The 19,168-nt window shown below is 48.3% G+C and overlaps 1 long non-coding RNA gene across 3 annotated transcripts in view; it reads left to right on the top strand.

Annotated features, from left to right (window-relative positions):
- Positions 1-1,299: 1,299 nt before the first annotated feature.
- LOC117197648 (uncharacterized) overlaps positions 1,300-19,168 on the top strand; it is a 30,414-nt gene continuing 12,545 nt past the window's right edge. Inside the window, exons 1-3 of one of the 3 annotated variants that reach the window (XR_007478928.1) lie at positions 1,300-1,547; positions 13,244-13,353; positions 14,595-14,718. This is a non-coding gene — a long non-coding RNA (uncharacterized LOC117197648). Of the gene's footprint in view, positions 1,548-2,891; positions 5,817-13,243; positions 13,354-14,594; positions 18,487-19,168 lie in introns of those variants that run through there. The other 2 variants (XR_007478926.1, XR_007478927.1) reach the window with 2 other exon arrangements.

Consider the following 19,168-nt stretch of genomic DNA (forward strand, 5'->3'; position numbering starts at 1 on the left):
GTTAAGGGACCAGACACAGGAGCCAGATGACCTGGGTTCACATCTCAGTTCTTTGGCAAAGTTCTCTGGGGACCTCGGTTTCCCCATCTAAAAACAAGGGCGATACTAGTGCCTACAGCATAGGGTTCTTACGGGAATTAAGTTAATATATGTAAAGCCCTTACAACAGTCTTTGGCTCATAGATGTTAAGTAAGCTTGGAATTTTAACATTATTAACGACATGCTCAATGTGACTAAAGGAAGAGAAGAGATGGGGGCCACCTGGGAGATAGGCAAAGAGGCAGGAATGAGATGGACAGGAATGGCACCCAGGAAATGGAGGCCACAAGGAAGGATGGAGGAATGAGAGGAAAATAACATATAGCGTGGGACAGGGGTGGGGCATAGGAGACACTCAGGTGAGTGAGACAGATGGAAAAAGGCACTGCCGCCTTTACACCGGAGCAAGAGACCCACACTTGAGAGAGCCTGGCTCTGGCTCTCCTCTAGACTCACCATCCTTCCCACTGGGTAAGAAATCCTGGGGGCCAAGGGATGTGCCTCCTCAGCCACCCCCTTTTGGTTGTTTAGGACTCTGGAATTCCCTGCCCAACCCCAAAAACCCCACTGCCAGGTGCTGCCCTGTTCTGGTCACGCCATCCTAAGGCTACCGTCTCCCCCCAGGTGAGAACACCCATAGGTTCAGAGGAGGCCAAGGGGCCGCTACTTGCAAGAGCATGGACAGAGCTTTAACGCGGCAGCTGAGGTGTCCTTTGGAGGCCCCTCAAGGTGCGGGATGGAATTAGGGGTGAAGGTGGAGTGTCCCTGTGAAAGGCGTAGGGGTTCCCAGTGGGGGGCAGGATGGTCCCTCGCTTTCCTTTGAGGTCTTTCCGATAACCTTCGCGCTGACCGCGAGGTGGTGCTCTTTCCCTGCCAGTGTTCCTGTCGGACCCCAGTCCTGAATCTCACCAGTTAACCCAGGGGCGCTGCTGGAAAGGGTCCCAGCCTTTTGCTAGGCCTCCGGAAAACTACGCGAAATGAATGCGGAGAAAACCAGGCAATCTGTTTCCACCGCGCAGTTTCCTCACTGCGGCTGGGCTTCCGCCCAGGTGTCCGCGGGGCCGGGTGTCGGGCTCACCCCAGGTGGGAGGTGCTGGGGACCTACCTCGAGGTCCAAGAAGGCGAGGCCGCCCTTTCCCACCTTTTAAACTCCCTGCTTCCGGGTTTCGCTCTGTGAGCCGCCCCCGTTCAGAGAGAAGGCGGAGGATACCCTCGCCGGTGTTTACTAGGAGGCGCGGCTTTCAGCGCCTGGCTCTGGGGAGAGCGCAGCGCCTGGCTCTGGGGAGAGCTCTAGCGTAAAGTCAGATGACTTTCAACCCTCGCGCTGCAGGGTCGCCACGAACGTAGCGCGGGAAGAGGAGCCCGGGCGGCGCCGATGCCCTTCCGCAGTGGACTGCGGGCCCCTTGGCGGCACTGGGCCGGCAGAGCCGGGCCGAGACGTCGCCGGGTCTCCGAGAGGGGCCAGATCCACCTTCGGGACGTCGCCGGTCACTTTGTCCCGGGGAAGGTGAGGAAAGAAAGAGGGACTGGAGGGCCCTGGGGTTGCAGCGATAAGGGAGCCTGGCTTGATAGCCGGAATGGACCGGGGGAGAGGGGTGGTGATCTTAGATGGTGCCGGGGAGCTGGGACCCAAGCCCGAGCACGACCCCCCCTTCCCTCCTCCTCCTGCCCGGGCGCGGGGCTCCAGGCTTGCTATTCAGGCGCCTCTCCAGCACCTCGCTGGGTCCCAGGGTCTGGGTTTCACCCTGTGGCTGCTCCGGGATCCTCCAACCCGGAGGGGAGACAGCAGCATCCAGCGAGCCCCGCAGCCCTGCAGGGGAGTTGCGTTTCCAGGTGGAACGCAGAGAGGGACTTATTCTCCGCAAGAGGCAGCGTTTGAGGACCGAGTACCCCATGCAGCGCAACCTGACCCTAACCCCCGGAGGATCCGGAGAAAGGCTTCCGGGGCTCTGGGCGCTGCAGGGTACCCAGGAGCCGCTGAAGTGTATCAAGTGGGGGGCGCACTCCCTCCTCTGCGCGGTGGGCTCACACCCTTCCCCGCCGGCCTCGGGCCTCAGTGTCGAGGCTGAGTGCCCTCTGCTGGCCTAGTCATGTCCTGCTCTGTGCCCCAAGGTGGGGAAGAGAAGGTCTAGTCCTCCCGACTTACTGGATTTTGCTTGTTACGCAGCTCGCTACCAATCAGAGCTTTATCAGGAAATCCACCCGCAAGGAGATAGGAGGCAAAGCTCTCAAATCTGTCTCCTTGATCCAGGGTTCAGGGGGAAATGTATAGGGTTTAGGGAAATTTCCAACTTGGATGCTGATTGACGGTCTTGATTTAGTCCATATAAGCTACTACTGATCCTGGAAGCCAGATTTTCCTTATTGAAGGGCTTCTCGCTTTTTAAAGGGCTCTGGTGGCATCATTTCTATTCTTTGAGTTCTGTAGACTAAAATTCTCTGTTCCAGGGTCATCCTGGAGACAAGGGTTCCCGTCTTGCACACGGAGCAGTGCTGTTTCTTTAAAATAATTCAAGTTTGATTAATCTATCAACCTGTCTAAGGAGGTAAAACCAGTTTAAGCTAGTGCTGTTTCAACAACCTATTTAAGGAGGCAAAACCAATTTAAGCTTGGGCTGTTTCACCCTCATGGCTCCATCAGGGAGGTCCTGGAGGGCAAGTTCCCCCTGAGGTGCTTATCTTTCACTTCAGTGACCTGGCTTTAGGATGAGGAGTCTCTGAGCCAGAGCGCTGCAAGAGCCTGGGACCATCCTGCCCAGTGGGGATAGGACCAGCAGATCACCCTGGGCAGAAGTGGAGACCAATCTGCTACAGGGAACTTCTGAGGCTTCCTGTGATGTTCTGTGAGGAAGTAGGGGTACCCTGAAGTGGGCTCTCCCCTGGTAGGATTAGGGGCAGGGAGGGTCTCAGAATAGGAGTCTTGTGGGTTCAGGTGGGATTAGCGTAAAGTCAGGTACCATTTCAGGGTGACCCCAAGAGCAATACTGTCATTGTTGCTGTAGAGGTTGCTGCCGGTTTGTCTGATGACTTGAGCTGAGAATATCAAAAGGCAAATGCAGAAGATACAGGTGAGGAGCCGACCAGGCTGGGAATGGGGAGGAGAGGGGCTGTGAGCTCTGGCTCTCTCCTCGGCCAAGCATCCAGAGAGAGTGACACAGCATGTTAAATTGTGCTCTTTAACACCCTTCTCCACTAAAATGAATCAGGGCTCCGTGGTGAAAAGTTTTTTTAATTTTGAGAGCTGGGATTCCCTTGGAGTGTAGGGATAAAATGGTTGTTTCAGCACTTGCTAACAAAGCAAACAGGACCAATAAAGTCCAACATTGGCTAAACGTCATTCAACAAATATTGATTGAGTACCTAATATGTTGCAGGCACTGTTCATAAATAATAGAGCAAAAAATAAATATCGGAGACAAAGATCCCCCTTGTACTTAGCTCACTCGTATTTGTGCATGTGTGTCTTTGGGATAGAATTCCTAGAAATGGGGTCCCTGAGTCAAAGGGCAGCTGCATAGGTAGTTTTGCTAGATAGCGGTAAACGTCTCTTCCTAGGTACTGTACTATTTTATATTCCCACTAACAGTGTATGGGCCTGTTTCCCAAGCCTTGTCAACAGAATATGTTGTCAACTATCAGATTTTTGCCAAGCTGATAGATGTGAAATGGTATCTCAGTGTAGTTTCCCTTATCATGAATGAGGCCCATCACCTTTTCCTATGTTTATGGGCTTTCTTTTCTATTAACAGTTTGTTCATATCTTTTGGTCTTTTTTTCTATTAGGTTATTGTACACAGTAATGAAATGAGATAGGCTATTGCGGTAATCAAGGCCAAGAATTGGTAGTGACTTGGATCAGGGTGGTAGCAGTGGAAAGGGGAAATGTGGTCAGATTCGAATTGAATTTTGGAGGTAGAATCCACAGAATTTATATATGGAGTGTAAAATAAAGAGAGGAGTCAATAACAATCAGGTTTTGATCCTGAGCAACTAGATGAGAGTCATTTTCCATGACTGAGATGGAGAAGACTAGGAGGATAAGGTGTGATGGGTCATAGCAGGATTAGAAATGTGTATTAGACCTCCAAGTGCAGAAGTCAGTTAGACAGTTGGCTATATGAGCCCAATGGTCTGGGCAGAGGTCAGGGCTGGTGATAGCAATCTGAGTATCATCCAACAGATAGTTGAAATTTAAAGTCTGAGGCAGGAGCTGAGCATGGAAGAGGTCCAGGGATTATGTTCTGGGGAGCTCCAATGTTTGAAAGTCAAGGAAAGGAGGAGGAAGCAGCAAGGGAGACTTGAGGAGAGGCCAGAGGAGGAGGAGGAAACCAAGGGTACATCACAGGGGAGAAACCAAGTAAAGAAAGTATTTCAAGGAAGAGAGTGATCGGCCATGTCAGATCGGCTGGTAAGTCAAGGAAGATAAGGCCTGAGAATTAAACATTGGAATTAGGAACAGGAAAATACTGGGAGGCCTTGATAATTTAGGCAAATGTCCTTCTGTATTTTCCCTTTGCTTATTCAATCATATGATTTTTTTTTTTTTTTTTTTTTTGCGGTACGCGGGCTTCTCGCTGTTGTGGCCTCTCCCGTTGCGGAGCACAGGCTCCGGACGCGCAGGCTCAGCGGCCATGGCTCACGGGCCCAGCCGCTCCGCGGCATGTGGGATCTTCCCAGAACGGGGTACGAACCCGTGTCCTCTGCATCGGCAGGCGGACTCTCAACCACTGCGCCACCAGGGAAGCCCTGACTTTTTTCTTTTTAACGAACATGATATGATTCATGTAACCGATTCTTTCCACTTAATATATTTATACATTTTCCAAGTCAACATATAAAAAGATATCTCTTTCTTAAAAATAACCAAATAATATTCCGTTGCAAGGATTTTCCATTTCAAGCTTATAGGTGCTACACTGATGCAGACCCCGAGGCCCCCCAAAATATGGCAATGGTAAATATGACCTTCATAGGGCAAAGTGCCCAAGATGTAAGAAGAAAATTACAAAAGTTAGATGGTACATTTGGAATGAACCCTTCGCAACTGGTAGATGCTGCTTTTAAAGTGTTGAGCAACAGGGAACAATGACAGAAGGAAGAAGATGCAAAATGGAATGCAGCTTTTCTGGCAGCAGCATTAGATTCTCAGAAGGTGAGTAACCCGAAGAGAGGTAAGCCACCGCTGGGGAGGGAACAGTGTGCTTACTGTAAGGAGGAAGGGTATTGGAAAACAGATTGCCCTAGACAAAAAAATAAGAATGAAAACAATGAAAGAAAGATGGGGGCCTCTCATGTGGTAGAAAGAGAGGAACACTCTGAAAATGAATGAAGAGGCCTGGGGGCTCGACTTGAGGCGTCCAATTCCAATTCCCCCACAGGAGTCCCAGGTAACTTTGACAGTGGGGGACAAGTTGATTGACTTTCTGATAGATATGGGTGCAACATACCCTGTGGTAAATACCAAGGTGGCGCAGAAAACATCTCAGTCCATCCTGGTCAAGGGAGTTTCTGGAGAAGTACAAAATCATTCTTTCTTACAACCTCTAGAATGCCAGTTAGGGGACCTCACCCGGAAACACAGTTTCTTATATATGCCAGTATATCCAATCTCTCTTTTGGGCCGAGATCTCCTTTGGAAATTAAATGCTCAAGTAATTTTTTTGCCAGGACAGCTTGACATTGGGGTCCCACCAGAGCACACTGTAAGCCTACAGATGGCCCTCATGGACACCCCAGAAAAGGAGACAGAGCTCTGTCCCCCCAAGGCTTCGAAAAGGTAAGGCCAGAAGTGTGGGCTGGTGACACCCCAGGGAAGGCCAAGAACGCATGGCCAATGCAAATGCCCTTAAAAAGAAATGCTGGGACACCTAATCTAAAACGATACCCTCTGAGGCAAGAGGCCCAAAAGGGAATGCAGCCAATTCTCAAAAAGTGTTTGAAAATAGGACTGAACAAACCTTGCAGGTCCCCATATAACAGCCTTAATCTCCTGGTCAAAAAGCCAAACTCAGCAGAGTGTTGCTTTTCCAAGACTTGAGGGCTGTTAATGAAATAGTCCAAGATTTGCACCCCTAATGGGTGGTACCTAATCCACCTGCTCTGCTCACAACTATTCAGGGAGAACACAGCTGGTTCGCAGTTCTGGACTTGAAAGATGCTTTTTTTCTGCATTCCTATTGCAGAAGAATCATAGCAGCTGTATGCTTTTGAATGGCAGGGCCCAGAAACACAGGTAGTCCAACGGTATTGTTAGACAGTCCTACCTCAAGGATTTAAGAATCCCCCTACCTTATTTGGGGAAGTGTTGGCTAGGGACCTTAGAAACATCATGTTGGATGAAAGACTCTTATTCCGGTATGTTGATGATTTGCTCATAGCGAGTCATACATATGATAAGTGTTTACAAAATACCATCAGAACCCCGAACTGTTTGGCCAGTTGTGCATATAAGGTCTCCCAGAAAAAAGGCCCAAATATGTAAGCAACAAGTCATATATCTGAGCTTTGTCCTTTCCAAGGACAGCGGGGTCTTTTGCCTGATAGAAAACAGGCAATTGCAGGCATTGGAACACCCAAGACTCACAGACAACTGAGGGGGTTTCTGGGACTAGCAGGGTTCTGTAGGATTTGGATCCCCACATCTGGGCTCATAGGAAAGCCCCTCTATGAGGCTTTAAAGGGACATGATTTTGAGCCCCTTACTTGGACTAAAGAGTGCCAAACAGCCTTTGAAACAATAAGAATAAAGTTAATCTCAGCCCCAGCTGTGGGACTACCAGACTTAAAAGAACCTTTCAGATTATATGTCCATGAGAGACAAGGCATAAATTTTGGCGTGTTCATTCAAACTCTGGGGAATATCCCTCTACCCCGTTGCCTACTTCACAAAACAACTAAAACAGACTGTTAAGGGATGGCCCCTTTGCCTTGGAGCTATAGCAACTACTTGTGACAGACCTGAGGAAGCTGAGAAGTTTACCCTGGGGCAGCCCACCACTGTGTTTGTCCCTCACCATGTCCATTCTTTACTGGAACAAAGCGGGGGAATGTTGGCTGACTTCTGGGAAAATGAGAAAGTACCAAGCCATTCTCTTAGACAATCCCAGTATAAGATTTCAGGTCACTTCAGCCCTAAATCCAGCCACATTGCTTCCAATTGATGCTGCACAGTCCCCAGAGCACGACACCTACACGTCATGGAGCTAGTGTGCTCTAGCAGACTGGACTTAATGGACCAACCCTTGGTCGAGCTAGATATGGGACTGTTCACCCATGGAAGCAGCATCATGGACCAAGGTAGGCCACACGCTGGGTACGCAACGGTACCCTTAAAATGACTGTTGAAGCCAAAGCCCTGCACCCAGGGAGCTCAGCTCAGAAGGCAGAAATCATTGCTCTGACAAGAGCCCTGTTTCTCACTGAAGGGAAGTGAGTAAATATTTACACAGACTCTCGCTGTGCATTCTCTGTGGTGCATGCTCACGGGGCAATCTGGAAAGAAAGGGGGCTCCTCACTTCAAACAATAAATACATAAAACACGCTTCTGAAATCCTGTCACTATGAGAAGCAGTCCATAAGCCCTCACAAGTGGCCACAAAGCACTGCCAAGGCCACCAGAAGGACGAAACTCATATAATAAAGGGCAACTCGTTAGCTGACCGAGCTGCAAAGAAGGCAGCAAAAGAAGGCGATTATCAAGCCATGATAGGGTCACTTCTCCTGCAGATCGACTTGTCAAAATACCAGCTGGTGCATTCAGAAAAGGACAAGGAGAAGGCTGAAAAGTGGGGATTCACTTGATCACACCTCGCCTGGCTGGAAATGTCATGCACAAGGAATTGTCTTGATCCCTGAGACACTCTTGGACACTGTGCTGTGGCACGTTCATAATAGTGCCCATCACGGGAGAGATGCCACCTTACAATGGATTCAAAAATATATAATGGGGCCTAACCTACAAAGGACCATCCGACAAGTCACTCAAAATTGCATGATTTGTGCTAAAAATAACCCTAAGACTGCTGTCAGACCTCCCCAGATGGGGACCCAACACAGAGGAACCTGCCCCACCAAGGACTGGTAAATAGATTTGACTCAAGTGAGCTGCAGGAAATTTCAGATACTTGTAAGTGTTTGATGACACTTTCAGGATGGGTGGAGGCATATACCACCCAGACAGAAAAAGCCTCCAGAGTGGTTAAAGCCCTCCTTAAGGAAATTATCCCCTGATTTGGACTCCCTGCCTCCCTTCAAAGTGGTAACGGGCCTGCTTTTGTCTCTAGTATAATCCAACAAGTGTCCAAAGCACTGCAAATTAATTGGCTGCTACATTCATCCTGGAGACCACAATCAACAGGAAAAACCGAGAGTGAATTATACATTAAAAAGGAACATTGCTAACGTATGTCAATTTAACTTGGGATAAGGCCTTGCCAGTTACCCTGCTGTGGGTCAGAGTGGCTCCCAGAAGCAGGCTTAAATTAAGCCCCTTTGACATATTGTATGGTAAGCCTTTCCAGGTGCCTGCCCAGGTGGGAGAATCTATAAATGCTCTGAAAGACCTAGCAGTTGCCAATTACGTTAAAACTCTGGGCACTATACTAACCTCTGTTCATGAGTTTGCCTCCAGCAGGTCTGCCTATCCAAATGAAGTAGGCTTACATCCTTTCCAACCTGGGGATCAAGTCCTCCTTAAAACGTATAGAGAACAAAGGCCTGAACACCAGCTAACCGCACAGTGGACAGGACCACACGTGGTATTACTTACCATGCACTCATCTGTCAAGTTAGCTGCACTAAAGCCATGGATTCATCACACTCGGTTTAAAATAGCCCCACTGTCATCAGAAAATGACCCAACTCCTGAGAGGCCTAGAGAGCAATGGGTTTCTGAACCCTTTAGAAGACTTGAGGTTGCTCTTCAAAAAGGATAAGTATTGAGATTAAAATTTCATTGTAGAAGAGATTTCATCAGGTTCAAATAGTTGTAGATAAAGAAAGAAAGAGAACTTCCCTGCTGGTGCAGTGGTTAAAAATCCTCCTGCCAATGCAGGGGACACAGGTTCGATCCCTGGTCCAGGAAGATCCCACATGCCACAGAGCAACTAAGCCCACAAGCCACAACTACTAAGCCTGCGTGCCACAACTACTGAAGCCCAAGCACCGCAACTACTGAAACCCACATGCTCTAAGGCCCGTGTGCCACAACTGAGCCCGCGTGCTGCAATTACTGAAGTCCTTGCGCCTAGAGCCCGTGCTCTGCAACAAGAGAAGCCACTGCAATGAGAAGCCCGCGCACAGCAACAAAGAGCAGCCCCCACTCACTGCAACTAGAGAGAGCCCACGCACAGCAATGAAGACCCAACACAGCCAAAAATTTTTAAAGAAAGAATTGTATTACTTACTAAAAATTTTAAAGAATATTCCCGGCCCAAGGCTGATCAATTCCATTCCACGATCACCCCTTCATCAACCCTGTTCAGTAGGAAGTAGCCACAATGATTGTTACCCCTTTTTCCCACAAGACTGTAGAATGGACACTGACAGTGGGGAATTGTAATAGGGGTGGGCCGGCCATTAGTGGTCCTGCTCCACCAATGGGCAGCCTCGCAGTGGTCTCCACAGTCACCAAGTTTGCAACAACCAACCACACCCTCTATCCCCCTCCCCCTTCTTGTATAAAAGAAGCCTGAATTCGGACTGGGGGAAGATGGTTTTTTAGACACTAGTCCACCATCTTCTCGGTCTGCTGGCTTTCTGAATAAAGTCGTTATTCCTTGCCCCAACACCTCATCTCCCGATTTATTGGCCTGTCGTGCAGTGAGCAGAACGAGTTTGGACTCGGTATCAGAGACAGTTAGGAGGTTAGTTTAGCAATTTATGTCTGATATGAGGTAGCCTGTGCTAGAGATGAGCAATGAAATGGTAAGAAGCGGGTGGATGCTGAGCCATCGTACCTGCTGTTCCCTTTGCCTTGCGTGCTGTTTCTTGTATATCTGCTTGCCCATCTTCTTCAGTTCTCTGCCCAAATAGCACTTTATTAGAGAGGCCTCCCTTGACCAACCCATATAAAATTGCAACATCATGCCTATATATACCCTCCATTTCATTTTCATACTGACTTTTCGCCATAGCATTTATCACCATCTAGCATATCTCTTTCTTTCGTTTAATTATCTTCCTCCCCTGACTAGAGTAAAAACTCTGATAGTAAAGACTTTGGCTATTTTGTTCACTGCTATACCCCCAGTACCCAGGATAGCTGACCCATAGTAGCAGCTCAAAAGAACTGTGTTAGGGGCTTCCCTGGTGGCGCAGTGGTTGAGAGCCCGCCTGCCGATGCAGGGGACATGGGTTTGTGCCCTGGTCCGGGAAGATCCCACATTCCACGGAGAGGCTGGGCCTGTGAGCCATGGCTGCTGAGCCTGTGCATCCAGAGCCTGTGCTCTGCAACGGGAGAGGCCACAACAGTGAGAGGCCCGCGTACCGCAAAAAAAAAAAAAAGAACTGTGTTAAATGACGAAGTGAATGAATGGATCCCATCCTCTGTATTGGTTATCTATTGCTGTGTAACAAATTACCCCAAAAGCTTGAAATAATAGGCATTTATTATCTCACACAGTTTCTGAGCATCAAGAATCTGAAAGCAGCCTAGTGGGTCCTTCTGGCTCAGAGTCTCTCATGAGGTCCATTCAACTGTCAGGGCTGCAGTCAGCTGAAGGCTTGAGTGGGGCTGAGGATCTGCTTCCAAGATGGATCACTCATGCGATGTGGCTTTTGGCAGAAGGCCTTGCTGCATGGGTTGTCTGAGTGTCCTTACATTCCTCAGAGCAAGTTAACACACACACACGCACACACACACACAGAGAGAGAGAGAGATCCCAATGTTGTTTACAACCTAACCTCAAAGATGACATACCATCACTTCTGCCGTGTGCTCTGGTCATACAGACCAACCATGAGACAGTGTGGAAGGAGGCTGCACAAGGGCATGAAACCCAGAAGGCAGTCATCCTGAGCTGTGGGGGCCATCTTGGAGACTGAGCACAACGCCCTCTTTTTTTTTTTTAAGTATCATTTCTGGTTTGTTTTTTTTTTAAGATGTTGGGGGTAGGAGTTTTTATTAATTAATTAATTAATTTTTGCTGTGTTGGGTCTTCGTTTCTCTGCGAGGGCTTTCTCTAGTTGCGGCAAGCGGGGCCACTCTTCATCGCGGTGCGCGGGCCTCTCACTATCGCGGCCTCTCCCGTTGCAAAGCACAGGCTCCAGACGCGCAGGCTCATTAGCTGTGGCTCACGGGCCCAGTTGCTCCACGGCATGTGGGATCCTCCCAGACCAGGGCTCGAACCCGCGTTCCCTGCATTAGCAGGCAGATTCTCAACCGCTGCGCCACCATGGAAGCCCACAACGCCCTCTTTTATCAAGACCTTTCTCCTCCCCGCTCCAGCTATTTGTAACGCACAGGTAGTAAACTCTCGACCCACAGCTATATTCAGGGTAACTGATTTTTTAAAAAAACATTACCATGTTTTAGGTTATTAGACTCCACATTTAAAAATAAGGGGAAGGGCCAGCAAGCCATTGGGATGGCCAGATGGTGAAGGGTTGGTGCTGGATGACAGTTGTGCAGTTGGAATGAGGCAGCCGTGAGGAATCTGAGAGACAGTTGGACGGCAGCCCTGACCTGGCCGGTAGGATGTGGGAAACAGAGGCCAGGGGTGAGGCAGGGCAAAATTTCAGAGGCAGGAAGAAAGGATAAGTAATAGTTCCCTGAGCAGAAACAGGGAAATTGGGAGGGGATATGATCTGAGAGAGAGCTGAATCTGCCTTCAGTGCACACGAGGCAGAGAGAGGCACCAAGAGGACAGGGTTCTGCCTCCGGGTACCTCGCGCCTGGGTAAAGGAGACAGGCAAGCTCACAGGAAACTAGCCTGCAAGGCTGAATGAAAGAAATTCGCTGATGAAGCTGCAAAATCACATTGTTCGAGGCCAGAGGAAGGGGTTTGCAGTAAGTCTGGGGCTCTCTGATCCTGAGAGACCATCAGGAGGAGGTGTCCGGCAAGCTCAGAGGTGGGAACTGAGACTTGGGAAGGAAGTACACAAAGCTTTGTGAGCAAATGAAGCAGGGAGAGTTGCTTAAGGTGGAGCAAGGAGTCCCAGACCCAGACTGGAGCACTCAGAACCACAGGCAGAATGGAGGCGTGGTTAAAAGCAAGGGGCCTGGAGCCAGACGGCTTGGATTTGAGCACTGGTCCTGCCCCCTGTTGGCTGTGTCTTCTTGGGCCATTATTACTTTCTCTGTACCTTAATACCTCCATCTGTTAAATGGGTGCTATTATAGTACCTATGGTGAAAGCCACACATATTTGTTCTCTTTCTGACTTACTTCACTCTGTATGACAGACTCAAGGTCCATCCACCTCACTACAAATAACTCAGTTTCGTTTCTTTTTAGGGCCAAGTAATATTACATAGTATATATGTGCCACATCTTCTTTATCCATTCATCTGTCGATGGACACTTAGGTTGCTTCCATGTCCTGGCTATTTTAAATAGAGCTGCAATGAACATTGTGGTACATGCCTCTTTTTGAATTATGGTTTTCTCAGGGTATATGCCCAGTAGTGGGATTGCTGGGTCGTATGGTAGTTCTACTTTTAGTTTTTTAAGGAACCTCCATGAGAAGCTCAGGTTTGAAGCCTTCTGGGTGGCCGCACGTCTGGAGTTGGGGGACATCTGGGTGGTTTGGGAGAGATCCGAAAAGGAGTTGGTGACTTGGAAGCTGTCAGCACGAAGATGAAGTCCCTAGTCTGGGGACAGCGTGTGGAAGAGTCCTGCTTCATCTGCCGGGGAACAGAAGACTGCTCAGCCTGGGACAGATGAGAAGGTCAAGGTTTGGTTTGGGTTTTTAAGGCAGAGGAGAAGCTGACAGGAAGGCAGTGGTAGAGAGGCAGGGGGTGGGCTCCCAGCAGAGGGAGGGGAGTCTGGAGTGGAGTAGAGTCGGGAATCCACCTCGGGCAGGAGAGGAGAAAAAGGAGTAGGGACTGAAGTTTCACATGCTGCTCTAAAGGGGAGGAGAGAACAGAGCAGGGAATCTTGGGGAGACTTGGCCAAGCAGTGCAGGAGCTGGGCTGGGCTGGGCTTGGAGATGGTCACTCCGCAGGGGCAGAAGAGGGTGATCTTTGACTATTTTTGTCCACAGGACTCGAAGCTCAGGTGCAGCGGAGGAAATTGACAGGAAGCTGAGGCCTGTGGACCACAGACCAGGAAGGGCCTTCGCACCCACCCTGCATTTCCAAGGAGTGAACTGAGGTACGTGGGAAAGACTGTGGGACAGCCCCCGACAGATGTCTGCACCTGAGCTGTTTGAGCAGCCCTTTCAGGGAGTGTAAGGGGCTTCCGGCAAGAGACTTCATCCTGAGGGGCATCAAGGCCAATTCTGATCACAGGCCTTTTCACTAGAAGAGCAGACAAGGGTCTGGAGGGGCCCACAGGGCAGCAGCCCAGCTCAGTGAGAGACCACTTGTTTGTGGGAACATCTGTTATGCTCATGGGGGCCGCCAGGGAAAAGGGGGTGTCTGCAGGTGGCTTTGCAGGAGGAGAGGAGCTCGGGGAAGCAGAGTGACCGCGGGTGCTGGGCTCAGCTTCACATCTGGCTGCTGCTGCCCAGGGATGCTCCAGCAACATTTGTGCACACAGACCACCTTTAATGCAAAGCTCACACCCACTGTGTCCAGGGCTCCTTATAGGCCAGAACATTTGCCCACCAAGGACATCATTTAATGCTCACAATCCCATGGAAGGGGCGCTTTGATGCCTATTTTGTAAACAAGGAAAGAGCAGATTGGAGAGGTTAAGTGATTTTTTCTGAGATCACACAGCTCAGGTGTGGTGGAATCCAACCTCAGTTCATCCTCATCTCTTTTCCTCTCCAGCTGACGTTCTGTGGTTGTTATAAGCAGTATCCCATGTACACCACAGCCCCCTTCCTTGGGCTTATCCAGCAAGCGGCAGCCCTGGTCAAGATCAGCTCTTGGCCTGCTCCCGCCTCCAGGAGCATAGCTAGAGGTGGCTGGAGAAAAACCTCCACCACAGTGACCGAATTCATGACCTTTAACCTCAAGCAGGTCCACGGGGCCTTGGCGCTGGCTGGTCCTTGCACTCTCCCACTCTCCCAGACAACTAGTTCATACCTCCTCCTTTTCTGAGCTCCCACTTCCTGGGAGCACCCAGGGCCCCAGCGCGCTCTGTGGTTTATGGTGGAAAAGACCCATCTCTGACCAGAAGGAGACTGAGGTCTGGAGGTGGGTGCTGATGGCGGAACTATGCTTCAGACCGTGGCTCCCCCATCCTGCGTGACTGAGGGCTGGGCCTCATACCTGTACTGACCACTCCCCTGCCCCGTCCTTAGGGATCAACTAAACGTGCAGAAACCGTCCACATTTTGGCAACAGCTCCTCTGACACTAATTCATGTATTTTGTATGCTCTTTGGGAGTGAAGGTATTTTGAAAAGAGGTTCCACTGGTACCAAATTTTTCTCTGGACGTGCAGGGTTATGGGAACCATGACAACGGCCCTCCAGGAGGAAACCAGTGGTGCTCTGCCCTGTCCTGTCTTTTCTGTCTGCATCGGGGAGCCTTGGAACTGCAAGCTGGCTGCGTATCACCTGGGAGGGGTGAGGTTCCTTGGGGGGATACATCACTGCATGACCAACTTCTTCTGGAACCCTTGGGGCCAGCAGAGCTGCCGTCTGTTCTACCCTGGCCTCAGGCACCACCTTTGCCTAAAGAGCACCTGGCACCAAGGAGAAACATGATGTCACGATGTCATTAGAGCCAGATAACTCCTCCTGGCCAGCCCTGCCAAGGGTCACGGAGCACAGAAGTTGGACTAGGCCCCAGTCTCTCCCGACTCCAGGGCCACTGTCCTTTGCTTACAGAGATATTAGCAAAAATTATTTAAAAGCATTCGATTTCTAATAACATTCTCGCTCCATACCTATCTCAATGACTGCTGGAAACAGGTAGGCACTTCCTCCTTAGGCTCCAAGTCCAGGTGACCTTCCTTAGTGGCCAATGTTGTTTTTTAAAACCACGAATCTCAGAGTTGACTCTGGTAGGTTGAGTCCACACGGACACGTAGACATGCTGATGACATGTCTCTTGCCCATGGTAAGAGTCTCTTAAGGTAAGACACAACAGAAATCAAAGTTGAAGAAGTGACAGATGTCCATAAAGTCCTCTCAGTGGAGGACTTGGTCCAAATGGATGAGGTTGGAGTTGGCATCCTTCTCACAGGGAGACCAGGCTGGGTATTTTGCTGGGAGCAGGCCTGTCGGATTCCCCGGCTACCTAGACGCTTAGCAGCCCTGGGAAAACCCAAGTCCACAGACCAAGGTTTTTCTGTTAGGTCTTGGGGTCCTGGCAGCTTGTCTTCTGCCTGTCCCCGTGTCTGTCTGGCCAGTTCCCCGCCCTTAGTTCTTATTGCAACAGGCCCTCACACCTCCCCCGCTGCCACTCTCCTGACTCCATGGGTGGGTGCCTCTCTTGTGAGCTTCCCAAGCACTGTGCTTCCTGAGAGCCTACTGCTTCCCCAAAACCCCAGAGCCCTGGAAGTTGCAGGGACCTGGGAAACAAAGCAGAAGGCTTTTCCGGGATGTGACCCCTGCAGAGTCCCCCACGTGGCCTGGAGTTTCCATAATGATGGTAAGGAGTCTAAGATTCTAAACTGAAAAGGCAGCTGGTCAAGTGAGACAGTGATAGGGAAGAGGAATCTGGGGGGAAAAGAGCTCCGAGGTGAATTGCGGGGGGCTGGGGGAGGAGTGTGTGTGGGCAGGGCACAGATCTGAGGTCCATTTTTTTGTCTCCCACTCTCTGAAATGACTTTCACACCTTGTTGTCACCCCCCCAAAACCTCCCATGCCCTACCTCTCCTCCCTCTCAGCTGCTACACTGCTTCCTGTTTAACCAAGAAAACAGATAAACCGCCTCTGATTTTATCAATAGGCTGTGGACCCCACCCCCCTTCCTAACCAAGGACATCCCTCCTGCAACTGACCTCTATCTACCTGCATTACTAGGTTTTCCCTCCGTGTGGGATCCTTGTCAAGCAAATAAAATCACTCTAGGAGAGTGAAGTTTTAGAAATCAACTCTATTGAGTTATGATGTGGATATAAAAGGCACCCATTATAAGTGCAAAGTTAGATGAGTTCTGACACGTGTATTCCCCTGTGTAACTGCCACCACCGCTGTGAGGTCAGAGGTCATTCCCTTCAACCCCGTGAGGGATCCCACTGCTGAGGAGTGTTCCCTTGTATGGATGCAGCACAATTTGTTCATGCCTTTGCCTGTTGGTATACAATTGGGCTATTTCTACTTTTTGGCTATTATGAACAAAAAGTGCAGCGAAAATGTATAAGTCTGTGTGGATGCACGTTACTTCTCTTGAGTAAATATCTACAGGCAGAATAGCTGGGCCATATGATAATCTATGTTTAGTTTTACTAGAAACTTCCAAACTTGTTCTCCAAAGTGGCTCTACCATTTTACATTTCCTTAGTGGCCCATGAAAGTTCAGGATGCTGCAATTAGCATTGCCAGTTTTTTCTCCCTATCTTTAGCCATTCTATCGCGTGTATAGAGGGGTATGCATTTTGGTTGTAATTTGCATTTTTGTTTTATGACGAATCGTGTTGAGCATCTTTTCAGGTACTCATTGGCTATTCAAGTATCACGCACATGTATTGTCTCACAGCTTCCATGGGTCCTGCAGGCCTGGCTGAGCTGGGCCTTCGGCTCAGGGTCTCACAAGGTGTTGGCCAGGGCTGCAGGTCTTTTTCCAGTCACACATGGTTGTTGGCAGAATTCACTTCCTTGCAGCTGTAGAACCCATGGTGATTCAGGCCAAAGGGAAAGCTCTGCCGCTGCTTCTAGAGCCTCATTTAAAAGGCTCACCTGATTAGGTCAGGCCCACCCATTGGTAATCTCCCTTTTGACTGACTCAAAGTCAACTGATCAGGAACCTTAATTACATCTGTCAATCCCTTCATTTAATATGATGTAATCCAATCACAGGAGTGACATCCACAACATTCACTGGTCCCACACATACTGTAAGGGAGATTATTATACATGGGCATGGGTCATCTTAGAATTCTTACCACACCCATTTTCAATTGGCTGGTTTGTCTCCTCCTCACTGTGTGATATGAGTGCTTTATAAATTCCAAATACAAGTCCTGTACAGATACATGTATTGCAAATATTTTTCTCCCAGCCCCTAACTTGCCTTTTCATTTTCTTAATGGTGTTTTTGGAAGAACCGAAATTTTTAATTTTGATGAAGTCCAATTTGTCAGCTTTTTCTTTTATGGTTCACACTTCATATTTCCCCACAAGAAATCTTTCCCTACCTAAAGTTTACACTATTGTCTCCTATGTTTTCTTTTAGAAGTTTTATAGTTTTACATTTAGTTCTGTGACTCATTTTAAGTCAACTTTTGTGTATCATGTGAGATAAGAGTTGACATTCACCTTCTTTTCCCAAATGGATATACCATTTTACCAGCATTATCTGCTGAAAACACCATCATTTCCCCCATTGAATTACCTTGGCACTTTAATTGAAAATCAATGAATATGGGTCTACTTCTAGACTGTTATTCCATTGATTTCTATTTTTATACTTAATCTATAGTAACCTACTTGATTACTGTATATTTACATTGTCTTAAAATTTAGACAGATTACACCCTTAAGCTTTGTTCTTTTCCAAAAATTTTCTATTTTATGACCTTTTGATTTCTGTATAAAATCTCAGAATCAGCTTGTCAAATTCTAAAAATCAGAAATAAGCCTGCTGGGATCTTGATTGGGATTGCATTGAATATGTAACTCAGCTTAGAGAGAAATGCCATCTAACAATATTGAGTCCTCTAATCCATCAGCCTGGTATATATCTCCATTTATTTTCTCCCAGCTTCGCTTTATAGTTTACAGCATGCATGTTTTTCACATATTTCATTAAATTTTCCTTTAGTATATATCACCTTTTTAGATGCTTTTATAAATGGTACTTAAAATTTTCCTTTTCCAGTTGTTCATTGTTAATGTATAGAAGTATAATTGATTATTGTGATATTGACCCTGTATTTTGTGACTTAGCTAAGTTCACTTAATAGTCCAGTAGATTTTTTTTAAGATTCGTTAGAATTTTTGAGTACATGATCATATCATCTGCAAATAAAGTTTTGGTCTCTCCTTTCCAATCTGTATGCCTTTTTGCGCTAGCTCGGACCTCCAGCACAATGTTAAAAAACAAACAAACAAACAAAAAACTGGAGAGACCAGACATCCTCACCTCATTCCCATTATTAAGGAGGAAAGCCAGCCTTTCCTGAGGATTATTCAGTAGCTGCTAAGTCTCAGGCAACAGTTCTGAATCACTTTCTCTCTTATGTGTATGGACATACACATAAAATTTTATATAAATTTCAGTGGATTGACCCCCATGGAGGCTGTATATGTACCTTATTTGGTTGTATGGACCCAAAGTTAATAAATCTTTGATTAACATCAGGCCCTGCCTACAGAAATAAGAGGAAGGTAAAAGTGGGCTTCCAGCTGCTTCGAGAGAAATGGAAAACAAAGGGAATCTCTGGACTACCGAGAGTTATGACCAAACACCCCCGACTACCAGTCTAGGGCGGGTGGATGCCTGTACCCATTTATATGAAGATGGCAGTGCCGGGACCCTGAGCTGAGTTGAAGACAGATGAAATCTGAAAGACCAGGGACCAGATCTTCCCTAAGGAAGGAGAGAGCAATGGTGTCACCTTGAGAAGGTGATGTTTTCAAGACCTGCCAAATCTTCCTAATTAGCAGGAGGGTGGACACCAAAGGGAACTATGTGGAATCTGTGACTGCACCCGCTGACTGTTCACAGCATCCCAGAGTGCACAAAGGATGTTAGTGCCAATACAGCCTTCAACCCGCGTAATTATTACCAAAACTGGCCCTTTACTGGAATGACTCCCTCACGCTTAACAATTCTGGTGTTCCCATCTCCTCATGCCCACGTCCCAATGTGGGAAAACAGCTTACTCTCTGGGCACTTCTTTAGGGG

Source organism: Orcinus orca, chromosome 8 (assembly GCF_937001465.1).
Source record: "Orcinus orca chromosome 8, mOrcOrc1.1, whole genome shotgun sequence".
In the NCBI taxonomy this organism is placed as follows: Eukaryota; Metazoa; Chordata; class Mammalia; order Artiodactyla; family Delphinidae; genus Orcinus; species Orcinus orca.